This window comes from Dicentrarchus labrax, unplaced genomic scaffold (genome assembly GCF_905237075.1).
Source record: "Dicentrarchus labrax unplaced genomic scaffold, dlabrax2021, whole genome shotgun sequence".
NCBI lineage: Eukaryota > Metazoa > Chordata > Actinopteri > Moronidae > Dicentrarchus > Dicentrarchus labrax.
Window position 1 is genome coordinate 15,829,550 of NW_026136719.1, and position 13,156 is coordinate 15,842,705.

At 40.8% G+C, this 13,156-nt stretch overlaps 1 protein-coding gene across 9 annotated transcripts in view; it reads left to right on the top strand.

The window, feature by feature from the left end:
* Window positions 1–13,156, top strand: part of sox6 (SRY-box transcription factor 6) — a 136,741-nt gene that overhangs the window by 35,284 nt on the left and 88,301 nt on the right. The window lies entirely within an intron of this gene.

Sequence of the window (13,156 nt, forward strand, 5' to 3'; positions counted from 1 at the left end):
GAATGTGAAGACAGCTCAGCCTTTGAGGTGAGATGAAGGACAACTTTATTTCAGTGCAATGATCCAACACAATACATTCTCTGATTAGGTGCATCTGAAAAGAAAATTGTTTATATGATTGTGTGTAACTCCACAGAATGTGTGGCAAAATAAAACACTAATATTCCAGAGTGAAAGGAAAGAATATCTCTAAAACCAAAGGCAGACTACTTTTTCTGTATTTGCTGTGACGTCTGAGGGTAAAAGGATAAATGAACAGCTAAAGTGATTAGGCACTTTCATGCAAGCTGAGGACCATTCTGTTCAATGCAGTGCAGAACATGTCTGTTTTCACACAATTGTTGTTAAGCAATTATCTCAGTCACCTCTCGAAAATGTATCAAAGGCCATCTAGCAAAGAGGGATGATGTTGAAAATGTGGGATATTGAGCCATTATTGAACTAACTTCCCTCTGACGCACAGGACTCTCCAGGACCAGGCTATGAGTGTGTTGAGGAAAACAAGATATTTATTTTTTTCTGGAATTTTAATACACGCCCTTACTTGCTAGTAAACGGTTACACTAAAAGGGCTTTTAAACTGATGAGCTAATTTTGCTAGGACAGTGACTCAGATCGCAAATTGAAAGTAACACAATGTACACAGAGGTGAACACCGTTTTACAGTAATGACAACACAATTGAAGTAACCAATGGTCACTGACTTTCAACTATGTGGTTAGTTTTATGAGTCTCTGAGGAGGCTTTGATATGTGTATTAAAGTAAGTGAAAATTGGAAAAATCTTTTCAAATTTTTATGATTTTTTTGTAAATGTTCCACACAGCTTCCCAGCAGGCAAAGCTTTTTCACTTCCAGCTAGATTTACCTCCTAACTGGATTACGGAGACATTTTTTGGAGCTTGTCATAATATTGCTGTGAAGCTCCCCGATTTTTTCATGTGTGTATTGTTCGTGGCTTGTGTACTACATGCACAGTTTAAATCTTATTTTTCCTGCCACTCTTTCACTCTCACTAGCGCCTCTACTCTCCATGTCTGACATACTCTCCCTGAGAGCTAAGCCTTTCAATTTAGATTTCAATTATCATGTTAGTTTTGTGATTAGACTTTAGTCCTCCAGGAATCAGACCTCTCTGCTCCTCTCTATTCCACTCTATTCCACTTCCCCTGCAATCACATCCCATCTGATGAATTGCGCATATAATTACGGAAGTTATTGAATATGCAGATCACTGTTGACTCTTGGTGTGTGGTTCATAATGCATCAACTCTAACTGTATCAAACAAGGGTCTCTGATAAAGACCCACTCTGATAATGAGAGAGGGCCAATGTATGCTATTAGTCTGAGATAACAGACACCACAAAGGCTGAGACTCAATTAAAAACAGAGCCACACTATAATCTGTGTGACTCTGTTTGTGTGTGTGTGTGTGTGTGTGTGTGTGTGTGTGTGTGTGTGTGTGTGTGTGTGTGTGTGCCCCTGAACCGTACTCAGGCCTGTGTGGACTTGGCACTGGGCACTGTACAGCTCTACCATTACAACCAGCACAGTGCAGACCAGTCTGAGAGGCCAGCCAGCCAGTGCACAAGGTGTTTATGAATCAACCAACATGAAGTATTTCCCCCATGTTACAGTATGTTGCTACCATCGTCTTACACCCCGTCCCATGATGCAATCCCTTAGAGCTTTTCAAGAGACGGGAGTGAAGCACTTTACAGGCACACCCACAGGAGGGGGTTGTGGGAAATTCTGAAACTTTTGATAGCTTTTAGAGAGCTTTCTTAAAACCTGGCTCACAAGCAAAGAGAAAAAGGTCTCTAATGCTGTAATTTCTTTTGCATTTTGCTGTCAAAATACTGGGGATTTGTTACTTGCTCTTCAGCAGGTCCAAAACCAATATTCATTTTTTTCCACATAAAGCTGGTCTTACAGGGTTTCTCAGCTAAAGTTTCACACACAATTGAGAATACAGGGAAACGGAAGAAACCGGGTCCAGTATTTTTAGCCTGTGCTGTAGTGATGTAGCTGCCATTTATAGCTGATATGCCAGGCTGATGCTGGACGGCTGCCCTACTGACACCAGAGAGGAGGGTTTATGGACTGCACAAACTCTGCATAACATGATCTCAAAAACACAGACATGCACACAAAATACGTACAATTGTTTTTGATTGTGTTTTTCAAAATCTTGCAGTATCTGTTACAGTACACATAATGCACTTAATTAAATTTAATTCATAACAGACGTCATTAAAATAAACAAATTAAATGTATGTTATATTGTGACCTATTTAATTGATGAAGAGAGGGTGATATTTATATTTTTTACACATTTCTTCACACAGTGGAACTGAGCTCAAGGTGCAGACCGGTGGTCATCTAATCTCAATCTAAAAACACACACAAGAGTGTGCTTCAAACCAAGACACAATGCAAATATCAAAACATGAACAACATAAATGTGCAACAAAAGAGGAAATGTGGAGAATTTTTTTACTTCGCAGCAGACAAGATACTTTCCTTTGTGCTTTCACTCTTGCATCCGTTTTGGTATTTTGCTAAATGTAATCTTTGTGTTTTAACTAAGTCTGTATTTTATTGTATATGTGGTATATTTTGCACACACATATATTTACAGTATACACAGATAGAAGTTTAAGTTATGTTGACGCATCAGCATGTGCATGATAGCATTTAGAAGGATACTCTTGGGGCCTTTCTGATAACAACCAACTAGTCGATGAATTCATGCAAAACACCTTCTGCCACTTTCCACCTTTCTTTTGATTAGACATTACTGTTTGCCTGATAGTCTATTTAAGTCTCTAGAATGACATGTTTTGTGAGTTCTGCTGACTGTGGTCGTAGGACCAAAAAGTTCCCCTTTGTTTCACATTTTGTTTGCCCTATGTCACTTTTTGGGTATGAAATACATTGATACCTTTTTTGCATCTGAAGAAGTTGCTTTTTTGTCAGGGCACAGGTGTTTTTTTTTTCTATAATGATGGGACCAGTTCACCTTTGCACCACACACCTGACACCAGTTCCTCGTAGGCCTGGAGCCACTGTTGTTAATTTAGGCGTACATTGTCCTCACTATATTTGCTTTATTGATAAGAAGTACATTTTTGTAATTTCCCCTTTTAATGTGTTTATAGTAACTGAACTGAAAATCCTTAAATTAGCTTTAAACAGAATTAAAACAAAGGCAGCACTGATCGGGTATGTTGTGAAACATAACTCTTTTGTTGTTCAGCATCCTGTGGTCACAGTGGCAGGTACTAGAAAGCATGGCTGATGCTGGATCTTTTTCACTGTCATGGCTGTCTGTTGTAATTAAGACTCAGAGCAGACTTCTAGCACACGGCACTGTGGCACTTTACCCAGACCCATGTATATCATTAGGTTAATAGGATTGAACATGTTTACACCAACTGTTGGCTTAGCATGAGGTCAAAAAGGTGACTTAAACTTTGTTAAGGGGCTTAAATAGCAGCTCAAACTGCATTATAGTGGTTGGCTAATGGCCCTAGACACTAACAGGAAATGCACAATTTAAGAACTGTGCTTGTGTTCAATGTTAAATACCTTAGTGGTCTGTAAAGTTAAAGAAAAAACAAACAAAAAAAACTAAAGGGCATGGTTTACCTAAGTGGCCAATGGGATTTGACTGCCCTTTACTGTAAAGAGTGTGTTGCAAGTGCAACGACCTTTGTGAAGTTCCAGCTATTGTTTGCAGATTGGTTACACACTCTACAGGCTGTGAAAGACACATCTGCTACCCTCAGCTCAGTGGAGAGCAGATAGACAGACGTCAGGGTTGAGGGTTAGGTGTGTGTGTGTGTGTGTGTGTGTGTGTGTGTGTGTGTGTGTGTGTGTGTGTGTGTGTGTGTGTGTGTGTGGCATGGGTAGGTGGGGTCCTCAGCTACCCTGTCATACTGCTCAGTTACAGTCCCTATCCTCTTATCAAATATTTGTCCGGCCTTCACTCCCTATTTACCTTTCATTCTGTTGGCTTTGTTTATTGAAATCTATCTCAGGCAGATTGATAAAGTTTCCAGAAAGTTGGTTTCAGATATATATTTTTTTATAAAATGTCTGTATGCATTTATGTAGGTGTGCTTATGTGTGTAAATTACACATTAAGTATTTTTTATGCATTTTTTTTATCGTACTTAAAATCTATCTTCATAGATATTTGACACTGATATAGATATTTTCCTTGTTATTTAAGTATATTATCATTTTGAAAAGCCACAACAGGAATTGTTGTTTGATACCATAGGAGTATAAAATCAGGTCAGCTCTACAGAAAATTCCTTTAAGCTTTTAACATCAATTGTAAAACCATATTTGTTTAATGTGTTTTTGATTGACTCCCTGATTGAGATCCAAAGGGTGGTCATAAATGTTTCAGGACAAAGGGTCTCTTTGTGTGAATGGGGCCCCAGTTGAAATGGAGGAGTAGTTTGAGATTACCAGATTATTTCCTACTAGCCCAGTGAGCGAGGCGAGCTGAGCCGCAGCCCTGCACCGTGCTGTGCTGAGGCTGAGCATAATGAGTGTGGTGGCAGGGAACCACAACAGAGCCGGGGCAGAGGCTGCCTGGGAACCAGAGGCCCATGGCCCACAGCCAGATACACACACACACACACAAATCCTGCCGCACGCTTGTGGCTTTTTAAGAAAGCAATTTAGTTAATGATTTCATTTTGAAGCACTGTCATGATGCATGTGTCCTCTGAGAGAGCCAGCGAAAGAATAAAGGAGAAACTAACACAGGAAAAGGTATTGGTAAACACAAGCTTCCCCGACAAACCACAAGGAAAAATAACATGCAGCCGAGTGTAATGTGGCATTTGTTGTGAACACAGAACAAAAATAACTTGGGTAACAGATTGTAGTAGGTGTATCACTTCTTTCTTTTTACGCATCGCTCTAGACAAATGCAGAGGAGACTTGAAGAAGAGTAAGAGTGTTCAGACACATGGTTATCAGCAGACTGCTGAGGCATTTTGAGTTTTAGTCAGCGTCTAATCCACTACAGTGCCCGCTTCCCCGGAGTGGAAATACAGCACATTTTTCTGTTCAACCATGTCTGTCAGCTCTCTGATTTTATTAGGGCTATGTTTCACATTCATTTACTCAGGTTTTCTCAGTGCCGGCCCATGAATGAAACCATCTTAGCATTGCTAAAACAGCAGGTTGTACATGTCTTCTGTGAACCAAATTTTTGGGCAATTACTCAGATCAGTGGCTGGGGTTTCTGGTTTTGCTCTTCAGATCTCATTTTTCTCCAGTCTCTCTCTTTTTTTGTATCAGCTGTCAATCATTTGGGGTAACTTTTAACCACCTCCAAACAGAGCGGGCACCATTCATTTAGTCCTTCGCTTTTGCTCGGCTTCTTCCCATCCAACCTGTCAGAATGACACACACTGTTGACCATGCTTTCTATTCAGCACTGGCAAATTAATTGGTTTCAGTGGTTTAAATCAGCAATCAATGTCAGTTTCCCAACATAATAAGCCTTAATCATAAATCTTTGAGGTGTGGCTTGCCTGACCCCTATTCATCATGGCTCTGCTAGATGGCCTCATCTGGGTGGAGCAAATGAACTACCCCTGTTTTGATTTTCCAATTGACGTGTCACATGAAACGTGGATACTTTCTGCCCTCCCCAATTCTATTCCAGCCCTTCTTCTCACAGTCCTTAAAAAAAAAAAAAAAAAAACATACAAGGGCCCAAAGACAAAGAGGGAAAAGAAGCCCAGTTGTCACAAGGGGAGAGACGTTTGTGTGCCTTCCCTTGTGTGAGCGTTCTCAATGAATACCATTAATTTATTCAGAAAAAGAATAGCAGAAAAGGGGAAAAAAACAGCTGAAGAATTAGAATTCGGTTTAACTGTAGTTAATGAGCTGTTGTACTCCCAGCTCCTCAAATAACAATAGAGCAGCTTAATTACAACAGTGTTGAAGGTAATTTCCAAATTTTTTCCCTTAGCTACAGAAATCTATTTATGAGATGAGAATGAAAGGGAACAAAATTGCCTTTCTTTTCTGTAGGCATTACACATCTGCCAATTTGGTGACCAGGACTTGTTCTACTTTAGGAAAAAAGAAAGGAACAAGGATAGTGACGGAGAAAGTGGCCCATTGTGTGTGGACATTCCAGATGTCCAAACCAACGGCAGTTATACCAACCCCTGTTCTGCTGGGCACTAAAGTTTCCAATGATGACCTCATGATAGCAAGACCATAGACTGAGGCTCATAGTTCCCCTGTAATACCCCCCCCACACACACACACACACACACAAGCACACTATCATAAACCATTGTCGGTCACCAGTGCTAATGGTTTTCCTTCTCCCTGCAAAATTTTTTCTTCAGAATAAGCCATTGTCCTTTAGTTTTTGGCCAAAGGTCTAAGATTGTGGTCCTTTTAAAATGTTTTTGCTGAAGGTCTTGCTTTCTTCTTTATAACGTCCCATCCCTTTTGAGATTTCTATGCTCCCCATAGACTTATTGTGCATCTCTTTGGTAACTTGGGATGCATCTCTTCACTTCTTTTTGGCACCCCCCAGCCAGCTCCTCGACTCACTTTTCTGGCAACTGTGAGAGATGTTACACTTGATTTGTTGAAGTGCAGCCATTTGCTGCAAACTCTCCAGTGCACAGAAGAAGTTATCTTTATAAATGACAGAATGGACCTGGCTTGAATAGCGCTTTGTTTACTGTTTAACAAAAAGGGGGCCCCACTCTATATTTCATCTGTCACCGTTGCTTTTCTTTCCTTCAACAATGCGCGATTGTTTCCATGAAAATTTCAGGTTCCATGAACAGGAGAATTCTGTATTATTATGTTCCTGCCAAATTCCGATCTCTGTTTTCCTTCTCCTGCTCACAAAGGGCTCATAACTTACTGTCAACTATGAGGCAAGCCACAAAGCTCCACTGTTGCTCAGCAAATAGGGTTGTGTTGGTTGATGGCCTGACTCTCTCTGAGGTTTGCTTAAGTGCAGTAGCAGCAACAGAGGGCTCTTTGGGAACTCCATCCCCCAGCAGGCCCAGAGAAAAGAGAAAGTAAAAGAAAGAAAGAGGGGTAAAACAACAAGCAGCTTTTCTTGTTTCAGTACTTTTTTCCCCTCTCAGGCAGGGAAACTGTTGGCTGGTGAAGGAAACTGCTGAAGTTGTTGCCCTGCTACTGTTAGAGTCTTCTGGTGTGTGTGTGTCTGTGTGTGTGTGTCTAAATGTTTAACTCACAACACTTAGTATGCTCCTCTTCTAGTGGATAATTTCTGTTTAAGAATAATGTTCAGAAAAAAAAGGCCAGTGGTGAATTTTTTGGACGGCCATCCTTCATTTGTGAAAGCATACGCATGAGTGAACTTGTGTGTGTCCTGGGGAACTGAGAGGCTGTTATGCCATCCAGCTCTGAGCTTGTGTCCTGGGATCAGGAAAAGGGCCAATGGCACGGGGGACTGAAGGAGAGGGAGGAGGAGGTAGAGGAGGAGGGGGCAACGAGGGATTCAGTGTGTGAGTGCTCATCGACCCTTCCTGAGTAGACAGACAGGGACACTTAAGCACTCTCACACCTGCATCTGCCTTTGCCTTGCGTGGGGGGCAAGGACACCAACCATGCTGTCATGGCAGCTGCACAAGTGTTTAAAGTGAGATACAAGGCAGTTCCTCTAGCAGCATATTATTGCAAATAATTTACCCTGCAAAGTAATTATCAATGCTCTGCTCAATATGTAAAGTGTGCACTTCAGGTGGCTTGCTTAATTTGCTCCGGGTGGCTATCATTTGAGTGTGGATTTTAGCTGTGGTAACTGTGGCAGTTTCTAATAGAGAAGGCACCAGGAGAGAGTGTGAAGTGAGGATGAAGTGCCGGCATAATTGAGTTGACTTTTTGCAAGGGAAGGTCAACAATAATGGAGGAACAATTTAAACAAATTCATTTAGACAACTATCCAGTCACTGTACAGTAGGTTACCTCGTTGGAAATTCTGTATTTTCCCAACCATTTACTATATTTTAATATCATTATCTATAATTACTTTGTCGGCTGAGAATTAAATCGATTTGTGTATTACACACTCAAACCCATTGTAAAAAAAATGAAGAAAAATAGTTATAGTGATCTCTTTTTCTCATTTACCTGTTTTAAAATCTGCAGGAATTATACAGTAGACAAACAAATGCACAAACCCTATATGCATGCACACTCAGTGTCTAAATGTGTGTGTGTGAGTGTGTTGTGTGTGGAAAAAGAGAAGTGTATGCAGTATACAGCCCGTGTTACGAGTTGATTATGTATCCAGAAACCTGGCTGCTGCACAGCATGGCACAATCACAATGGAGGGTGATAATTTAATTGTGCTAAACGGTGGATTCCGTGTCAATGCTCCTCCAGCTGGGAGCTGTCAGGTAGTAATATCTCATTATGGCAGGTGAAGAACCCAGAGGAACCCTACCACGACACCTGTTAGAACAGGAGGAACCCCTGAAGGGAAACACACAGATGATTTTCTCTCTCCCTGACTTTCTCTCTCTCTGTCTGTCTGTCTCTCTCACACACACAAACCATTTAAATACCCCAAACTATTTATCTTTATCTATGTCACTTAAAAAGATTACTATGGATTATTTATATTTTTTTCTAAGGTTATTGCCATTGTTTGAAAAATGTCTTAGTTAAACAAATTCACACACCTTAGATTTTATTTTTTTAGTTACTGTTAAGTGCACATTTGGTTGGGTTGGTTTGGTGCACCTGAGCTCCTCCAGTACAAGACAGTGAGAAAGGGAAAGAAAATGAAAAGAACAGAACAGTCATGGCACCTTTGTTAATTGGCTCGATTAAAAGATCTCATGCAGACACCTTATGCTAACTGTTCTTTTTTTATGCTTGAAGACAGAAGGCAAATAGAAATTAAAATGTAATTTAACTTAAATATATATGAATAAACCTATTCTGTTTGACTTAAAAAATGTGTTTCTCATTCTTTTTATACATTAATTGTAAATCTGAACACAAAGTTGAAGCACTTTTTCTGTAATTGCCTGCCCTCCCATCTCAACGGTCTTTTTGTTTTTAATAACTTATTTACTTTTCTCTCCTTTTGTTTGCTTATAACATGTAAGGGAAGGAAGTGTAATATTCTCCCCTGTTGGGACTGATCAGAACTTGAAGGTGCAAGACATCCGTAGTGAGGGTGGGCATGCTGGGTGGTTAGGTGGGGGAGATAGTGTTGAGTTACTTTGCACCATTGTCTATAAAAGGTAAACAGTGTGACAGAGCAGATACAGCGGGTGAAAGTCAGTCAGACCCTTTTACGATGAAAGAGGAAATGGGATAGCCGAGGACACATGGCCCAGCAGTCACAAGACCCCTAAGATGAGCAGCGCACAACACTCCTCTAATACTCACCAATTAAGTAGAGGTTGTTTTGCACGATGATGAAACATTATCGCAGGGAACAATTCATGACTCAAAGCATTCCAGGCCATATGAGCCAACGGCTGGGGAACTTAAGTCCTAATCCTTCAAATGTGCGCAATATTGTCAGCTATATATAGACCAGTTCTCTTTTCTAACTGACCCTCCCTCGTCTCTGCCTCGAGTCTTCAAAGTCACTGGGGCTTTGTCTTTGAGAAAGTAGGCATGAAGACAGCATTTCATGCACTTATTGATTACTTTGGTTTGTTAGTTGTCCATTGTTGTTGTGTAATCAAGCATGAGGGGGGGCAGCTTGTCAAGGATTTATGAGCTACCACTTCAGTTCACCATATTTTCACTGTTTAGTATGTTAAAGCATATTTTGGGCTGATTTTCCAGAAAATCTGATTCAATTATTAATGTGAGTAAAGTTATTTCAACATCACCGGAATACACTGTAGTTCTACAAACAGGAATATTTTGCTGATTTTATTTTGCGAGCACGGACACCAAGGCTGTAAACAGTGTAATTCTATCAGAAAATATGATCAAATTCTAGATGCATCGGTAGTACCCACATTCAGCTGAATTCTGCTCCTTATTTTGCTCCTCATCAAATGTCTTTGTTGTGTCAATGCTGATCTACTGCACACAAACCCCTTTAGATCTCAGCGCTGTGTGTTCTCTGCTCCAAATATGAGAAATAAAATACCGTATGGTTGCCCTCAGATATTTTCAGAGAATTACTGCCGCACTTCCCCTTTTCTCTTTCAATAATATGAGGTAGTATTGTATGGGGCTTGTCGAAGGTGGGGGTGGGGCAGAGGGGGTTCTCTGCACTCTTAAGCTGCCTGAGCGCAGCCCTCCCAGCACTGCTAATAAATTATTAACTCCTGCTGACAAATACTGTTATGGAGCCTGCCGCAGATCTGTTGCATTCTTTAACAAGATTGCTGTAGACACATGTTACAGGAGGATGGAGTCTCCATCGCTGCTTTTCTCTCTCTCTATCCCCTTCTCTCGCTCACGCCTCAGCAGTTTGACTGATGGCTGGAGACCAAAGTAAAAGTGCCTGAGAGACTGAATATTTTAGTGGTAAAATAATACCACTTGATTTACTGTGTAATACAAAAGCAGTGCTTTGTTTAACTCTCACACTCCATTGAGGATGAGACGCTTGTTGCGCTGGAGGCTTGAGCTTTTTGGGTACATGAATAAAAAATACGTCAGAAACTACGTGCCCGACGCACGCACACACACCCACACACACACACACACGCACGCGCCTCCCCTTCCAACCCCCCAACCATACTACTGCCCCCTCTACTTAACATTACATGCATGTTCTGAACTTTGCTCTGACTTTTGATTTTCAATTAACAGTACCCAATTTTGAGATCACTTTCTATTTGATATAATTACAGGAAACAATTTAATGGTTGATTAAAATTGAGGGCTGAGTCCCACTAAAGACACAGCCGACAACACATCCAGGCACAGAGGCTAAAAGACAGAAGGAGGCAGAGACAGACAGGCAGTCAGGCACGGTCTCACACTCCTGCTCTGCTCATCTACCTGACTTACTGAGTCTGTTTGTACAGCTGCTGAGACACATGAGATTAACTAAGGCTACCATTGTTTAGGTCCCCCTTCGATGCCCAGGTTGATCTGTGACTATGTGCCAGAGTGTGTGTTTGTGAGTGAATGAGAGTCAGAGAGTGTGGTAATGTATAGACACATCAGCGTATGTTTCTGAATAATATAATTAAGTTCCCTCCAGACCTCTCAAATCTTCTGGAGTTGGTCTGCTTACTGTTTTGAGGTTTTAAAGAAAACATGGTGACACAGCCTTTAATTTATCTGCGCTATTTATCAAGAATAAATGTCCAGAGGTCTGCTTCAACTACAAACTCTCCAAACTCAAGACTAACCTTTCTGCTATTGAACTGCAACTGCACTCTTTTTTTCTTCACTCAACTTTTGCACTGTAACTTTGTCTTTTGTGGTTGTTTCTTCACTATTATATTTGATCATTTCATCATGATATTTTGATCATTTCTTCCCCCCTAATTTGTGGTATTTTTCATCTTATTGTCTTAAATGTTGCTTTATGCCTTTTGTAAAGACACTTTTGGAGGAGTAACAACACAAATAATCTTTCCTAGAATAGCAATTCAATAGTGTGTGTACATAGACAGTACGCCTCATCTGCCTTTCCTTTAGTAGGACCAAGAACTACTAGACCAAAAAACCTTGTTCATAAAAACCTTTCTTAAATGTAAGATATCTTTCCCTATCTCTCTGTGCCTGACTCTCATCAGAAAGTCCAAGGACACCACCGCACCACAGCCTGCCTCAACCTTGAGAGCCCCCGCCCCCCTGCCCCTCTCAAACCCCCCCAGGCAAGCTGAGGGTAGAACTAAAGTGCTGTCACACTGACCCCTGTGGATAGAGTAGGAGAACGGGGCAGATGGTGATCAGTGATCAAATGTACAAGAAGTACCCGGAGTATTTCGTCACATACAAACACAGACCCATACCTTCACACCACCTATTTGTCTTTCTTCTTCTTATCATGCACACACTGACATGCACACTCATCCTCTAGAGAAGATTGTGCTCTAAGTAGTCATTCTAGTCTTAATGGTCAATGTCCTGTAGTTGAGAAAAATAAGCAGAACAACAGCACGGGGAAAAGCGGATTAGGAGTTAAATATGCTCCAGCTCCTTCTCTCCACTTCACATCAGTAGGAAGGCCATATTATCCCCTTTTTAATTTAATACCAAATGCATAATTAGATTTGCTGGCACAGAGTTTAATTTCATTCATTGTAGCACACAGCATGAGAGCGGCCTCATTAATTGTGAGAAAAGCGGAATTGGTTGTATAAATTCTGCACCAAAAAGAGTAGGGTTGTAAAAGGGAAAAAATGAAATTAGAATTAACATGAGTTTCCTTTGCACCTGATATGTCAAGTACACTCTTCACTGTAATATTCATGAAAGCATGTGACAGATTTGTGAATTAAGTCTTCCACTGGTATCTTTTTATTTTAAAGCTGCTTATGTAGGATTTATTGGCCCGAGGGTACATTGTCAAACCAAAATGTTCATAATTTCCTAATTGGAAACAAAAGATGATGGTTTGTGCCGGGTGGTTTTTGTTTGTATTTTATTGCTACGGAGTGAAATCGACTCATGCAAGAAAAAATTATAAGATGCTTGAAGGGCAAAACCAAATCGAATCACATCCAAGATACAGGAGATTGCTCAGGTAGTTTAGAAATAGAAAAATATATATATATTATCACAGGAAAAAGCAACCTTGTTTACATGTGTACCTGTGTACCAGGAGTTAACTTATTTATTATTATTTATGAGGAATTGTACTTTTTATCTGGGTGGTAGTTCCACTGCCTGGCTACTGCCTGAGTAACAGTCTTGGGGTTTGGGCCAGGACCCAAGCAGGCACTGTTCCAGCCCTAGATCAAGCCATCCATCTGCATTAAACAAAGGATTAGGGACCCCACGGCCTGCTGCAAACTCCACAGCTCAGAGCAGCTACAGGCGACAGTCAGGTGGAGCATTCAGTCCACTCAGCATTATCTGCTCAGGAGCACTACTTATAACCCCAGTTACAGTCATGCACAATCACTTGTAACTGCCAGTCATCCATGAAATACTCAAGGAAACAGTGTTGCTTTTCTTGTAT